Raw genomic sequence first — 6,261 nt, 5'->3', positions numbered from 1 at the left:
TATAAAGCAATCCGTATATGACTTGATTATAAATAATGCAACATCCTCAGTGGAGTTTCAGATTTACGAGGTCTTCAGTTCCCAGTGGGGGCCTATGATAGCTGATGAGAATTATTCTAGATAGAAGAAACTTGCTATTAAGTTTATTTGTTCCTGAGACACTTCTCTAAAATTACTGTGGCATAACTAATACAAATAATCTTGGTCCTTGTAAAATGACTCCTGACCCTTGGATTTGCATTTGAATCTCCTGGGCAGGCAAACTGATGTGCTGTATGAGTTTGAGGGAAGCAAATAGATGGAGTTCAGAACACAGTTCCTATTCTGACATCTTCTGCTGTTCTGTTCCAACAACAGCCTTGACACCACCGCATTTATCTCTCTTCATTAAACTCTGAATTGGTACCTCAAATAATGCTGATGGAGGGATGGAATGGGATGCAGAGTATGTTATGCATTTATTGCTTGTTCACAAAAAGAAATTACTTTAAAATATCATTATTATGATTTTTCTTCTTAACACACAGTACTTCTACAGGGACACAGCAAATCATGCAACTAGCAACATTCTTTGATTTTATTGAGTCATTTAAGATTAAGAATAAAATTCAAGAACACATTTCATAATGCACAGGAAATTCTGCCTGTATTCCATTTACGAATTCTTAAAGTTAGCAGCTTAACAATTCATTTAGCATTAATTTTTAAGTACAATAAGGCACAACTAATAAATAGATGATACTAATAATGTAATTATTAATGTCCTGTATAATTTTGTTGTACATTAATTAGCTCATATAACCTTCAAAATGAATTAAATATAAAGCATTGCCTTCACAGTGCAGAGATTCAGAGGTAAGCATCTTTGAGGCTATGATATAAGAGCTGTATAAAATTTCTGCTTGCATCTAATGTGAACCAGTGCAGCTATGTAGATTGTAGGTGAGGAGCTTTCCATGTGCATGTCTAAACCAAAGGAAGAAGAATTTCTTTCAAGATCATCAAAGTCCATCAGAACTGTTTAGGATAATAGTGAGAAGAAAGAACCCAGAGCCTACACTGAAGTCTGCTTGGACATGAAATATGGTGGTCTGAATTATCCAACTGGATTGCTTCCATTGCTCATATGAATTTGAAACATTTTCTATTTTTCTTATGTTGTTTCTATATATAAAGATTAAATTAGTCTGCTAGTATGTACCTATGATTAGGGCTGACCACTGGGTTTTGTTTTTGATTTTTTTTTTAATTTTTTTTAACAATTAAAGTTACAGTTTTAACAATATGCAAAATATTACAGTAATTCAGATTTTTTGGCATAATGATTACAGATTTGATATATTTTATATCTCATAATAGCGATGAGGATTATACAAAGGCTATTAAAACAATTATGAGAATAAATTCTATTGTCACTTAGGTATCTAAAGCTATTTTCCTTTGCGTCTCTTCTGTATGATTTTTTTTTTTTTTTTATTTTTAGACAGTGGCTCACAGTAGTTTCAGCTGGCCTAGAACTCATTATGTCGACCAGGCTGGCCTCAATCTCACAGAGATCAACCTGCCTCTCCCTTCAGAGTACTGGGATTAAAGGTGTGCAACACCACACCTGACAGGCATCACCACTTGGGCTTGCGATTGACTAACCTACCAGGGAGCTTATTCCTGAAGAAAACTGATTCCTCCTTTGTCAGCAGCCATTAACTGCCTGTAGCTTTTCATCTACAGTTGTAACGTTTGGAAATTTCCCCCGTACACACGGCATGTCTAAATTGGTGCTGTTATTATGTAGGTTTTGTTTAGGCAACCATTTTATTGAGATTTCATGGGATGGCCCAAGACTGAACAGCCAATATTGTTCTTTGGTTCCCAGCACCTGCCTTAGGCATCTCACAAAATTCTGTATCTCCAGCTACAAAGGAATTCAACACATCTGAGCTTCTTGCATACTTTCACTCATATACCCATAGCCTCCTATTACACATCATTAAAAATAACAAAAATAAATATTCTAAAAAGAATTACATTATACTGCATTATTCCTTAAAAATAAACTGACAAAATAACTATTTCAAAGTTAATGCAATTAATTTGACCAATACCTATACTTATTTTAAAAGGCCCTTATCATGGTCATGTGATCTTTCACAATATTAGGTTTCTTTCCTATCTGATCAGAAAGTTTATAGATGCTAGTTATTCATGTTTTATGATTGTTATGATTTATTACATTCATTTTTACTGGGTACATTCAAGCACATCGAATTTTAATGCATCATCTATCCTGGACCATGTCTTGTAACCTAATTTGTATTCCTCTAGTCAGAAATTTCATGATAAATTTGTGTTATGAAAATGTTTTCAATAAATACACTAAGTGTATATTTATCTAGTATTTGAGTGATTCTAAAATAAAAGCATAGAAAAGTAACAGTTTAATTCAAAATCTTTTTCTTTTGTTTCTATTCTTATCCTAAACAAAACATTGTGTTTATTAAGAAATAGGGTATTAACTTTTTATGCCTCTATTCTTTGTTTTTTTCGTGGGGTGCAGTGAACTTCATTGCTGGTATTCAAGAGAGTAGGGCTCCCTAACACCCTCCCCTTCTTCTGGGGGTCTGTAAAGGGAGATACTCAGTGTGTTGGGGGCTGAGTTGGGGCAGGGACCCATTCCAGCTCCAGCTGAGGGCCTCTTTCTTCCTCTTTTTGGGGTAAGTGGTTCAGGGATTCTTATTCTTTGGAGGCCATGTGGACCATGAGGTCCACCACCCTGTTGCTGTAGCCAAATTCATTGTCATGCCAAGAAATGAGCTTGACAAGTGGTCATTGAGGGGAATGCCAGCCCCTAGTCCTCAGTATAGCCCAGGATGCCTTTTAGAGGGCCCTCAGAAACCTGCTTCAACTCCTTCTTGATGTCAGCATATTTAACAGATTCGATCCACAATAGACACATTGGGCATAGGAAAGGAAGGTGGTGCCAGTGATCTTCCCATTCAGCTCTGGAACGGCCTTGCCCACAGCCTTGGCAGCACCAGTGGATGCAGGGATGATGTTCTGGGCAGCCCCACTTCCATCATACTGCTGTTTCCCAGAGGGGCCATCCACAGTCTTCTGGGTAACTGTGACCTCATGAATTGTGGTCATGAGTCCCTCAATGATGTCAAAGTTGACATGGATGACCTTGGCCAGGAGGCCTCATCAGTTGGTGGTGCAGAATGTATTGCTGACAATCTTGAGGGAGTTGTCATATTTCTCACAGTTCAGGCCCATTACAAACATGGGGGCATCATCCGAAGTGACAGAGATATGACCTTTTTGGCTCCACCCTTCAAGTGGACCCCTGGCCATCTCCATTGTAGGGAAGACCCCAGTAGACCTCACAACATAATCAGTACCAACATCAATGCCATTTGACGTTGGCAGGGATCTCACTCCTGGAAGAAGGAGATGGCCTTCACATTGATGACAAGTTTTCCATTCTTGACCTTCACTGTTCTGTTGAACTTTTCCTGGGAGGAATCACACTGGATCATGTAGAACATGTAGTTAAGGTCAATGAATGGGTCATTGATGGCAATAATGTCCACTTTGCCAAAGGTGAAAACATCCCTGGTGATCAGGCACCCAGTATGGCCAAATCTGTTCACTCTAACCTTCACCATCATGTCCCAGAGAAGAGGCTGGCACTGCATGAGATGATGCAGCTGTCGCTAGAATGGGGAGGAACCTATGCTTCTATAGTTAATTTGTAAATGAATATGAAGTCATGATTTTTTAAAAAATGATGACATGCTGGGCATGGTCGTACACGCCTTTGATCCCAGCACTTGAGAGGCAGAGGCAGGTGGATCTCTGTGAATTGAAGGTTGGCCTGGTCTACATAGTGAGTTCCAAGACAGCTGGGGCTACAGGGAGACCCTGTCTTAAAAAAAAAATAAAAAAAAAAAAAAAAAAAAAAAAAAAAAAAAAAAAAAAGACCTATAAAGAACATTACAATAAATGTGCAAAAATAAAATTTCCTTTAAAATCAAGAATGAATTTAATTTGTACACTTTCTCCCCTATTATTAGATATAATGCTTGAGTTCTTTGACATGGCAATAAAACAAGAGAACAAAATGAAATGTCTACAACAAAGGAGAAAGTCAAACTATATCTATTAGGCATAATTTGATCCTTGTAATGGCTAATGTTAAATTTTCATTTTGACAGAATCTAAAGTCACCTGAGAGAGTGACCACTGGGCAGGCTGACAGGCTCTCATCTAGACTGCAGTTAGTTAAGGTAGGAAGACTAACTTGTCCTGTGTGGAGCAGCTCCTTCAGAAGTAGAGACAGGCCACTGAGCAGCAGTGTGCTTTCATTGTTCTCCACTTCCTGACTGTGAATGCAATGACATCTCCTTTTAACTGTGATCTATAATAAACCCTTTCCCTTAAAAAAATTATTTAGAGGCTGATGTCTTCCAAGATGACAGATCAAACTAATAAAAGTGTCTGAGAATATTAGTGCATATTGAGATTTTAGAAAGTTCAACCTTGTTTTTTCAAATATATGTAGGTGTCGCCCAAGTTCTCTTAGGGTCTCAAGCTCCTGACATAGGTAGACAAACTACATAACACTTCTTTATCTGAATTTTTCATAATTTATACCCTGAGTAAGGAAAATAGAGTAACTTACAAAGGCGAACACCCGGTTCCCCGATCTGCTTCGTGGCTCAGCGGCCCACTGTTCAGTTTGCTTCAGCACCCAGCACACAGTCTCCATTAGCTTTCCCTCATGCCTCATGGGCCACATCTCTCCCCAGGACGGTAAACGCCCCCTCTTGTGTCCACTTGGGTGAGACACCAGGGCTTTTTTTTCAGCTCTGCCTGCTTCCAAGGTGGCGCCAATGCTCCTCCCTCTGCAACTAACTCTCTGCAACTCCCTCTCTGTAGCTAACACTCCGCAGCTAATTCTCTGCAGCAGGCCCTGCCTCTTGGAGGAACAAGTACGCCTCGGGACACAGTAGATAATATATTTTACTGACAACTTTTTAAAATGTGCATGAATGTTCTGTCTGTAATTATATAAGAGTGCTTGTGTTGCACAATGCCCACAGAGGTCAGACGAGGGTATTGTGTGAGTGCTGTGAATTGAACTGGGATCCTCTGGAATAGCAAGGGACATTTCTAAAGCATTTTAAAATGCATATTTTTGTTTCTTTTTAGACTTGGGTGGCTAATATAATTATTGACATCAGTTCATGGAGTCAATTTAAGAAATATTTTCTAGTATTTTTTAACATGTTTTTGTTTTCTTCCAATTGTCCATTACAAATCCAGACAGAAATTTTGCTAAGTAACTATCCCAAGGTAGCCAGCAGATGTCTCTCTTAGACTCATCCAATCAAGACTATGCCTGTCTCACGCTTGAGTTGCAACTAAGTGCTTGTTCCATGAGGAACTATCAGTACTATTGAAGGAGGCCAGTAAATGTCAAGATGACCTAAATTCCAAAGCCAGAGAAAAGATAAAAACAAAAGTACTCACTCTCTTTCTTTTTCATCTTTATAGACATACTGAAGTGCTGGCTGGTAAAAGAAGAAAACCAAGGCACAGTGAGCTGAAGGCTCAAAGGCAACAGCAACCTTATTAAAACCCTGCATTTTGGGTTTTGAAGAAGTAACTAAAAAAATTACATAGGCAGCTCACCACTATTATCAGTCATGTGTATGGCATTTAGCTGTATCTGCACACATACATTATTAGTATGCCCCAAATTTAACAAGCTCTGGTTTATTAAATATTGCAAATATAAGGATTGAAAGAATCTTTTACACATGTGCATAATCTGTGCAGGATAGAATTTAAATACATAAAATTAATGCTTAATTATTTCTTTTTATAGCTATCTTAACTTCTTCAATACAAAATGATTTACCCCACAGTTACTTTTATTATGAATTACTATTAAACTGAAAAGTTGAAGATCGTATTTCTTCTATAATTTAAATATTTTCCAGTTTCATTAAATTCCTGTTGATCATTTCCCTTAAGATTTTAATTTTTTTTAATCAATGGCAATTTTTTCTTCCAACACGCTCTTGAATACATACATTTAAAATGTAATTTTAAATATGCATATGTATTTTTAGAAAGTACTCATAAAAATCACCATAATTATATAAAATTGATTCTGATATCTAGATTGGAGTTGGATCATTCTGTTTGTTGGTTTGGATATTTACTTTTACCTATTGATCTTGCCATATCTTTTATAAT

The 6,261-nt window shown here is 37.4% G+C and overlaps 1 pseudogene; it reads right to left on the bottom strand.

Moving 5' to 3' along the window:
- Positions 1-2,730: 2,730 nt before the first annotated feature.
- Positions 2,731-3,662, bottom strand: LOC103738005 (annotated as a pseudogene).
- Between the last annotated feature and the right edge of the window lie 2,599 nt (positions 3,663-6,261).

The sequence above is a fragment of the Nannospalax galili genome, unplaced genomic scaffold, assembly GCF_000622305.1.
Source record: "Nannospalax galili isolate Female #2095 unplaced genomic scaffold, S.galili_v1.0 scaffold96, whole genome shotgun sequence".
Classification (NCBI taxonomy): domain Eukaryota; kingdom Metazoa; phylum Chordata; class Mammalia; order Rodentia; family Spalacidae; genus Nannospalax; species Nannospalax galili.
This window is presented reverse-complemented; position numbering and strand designations above follow the sequence as displayed.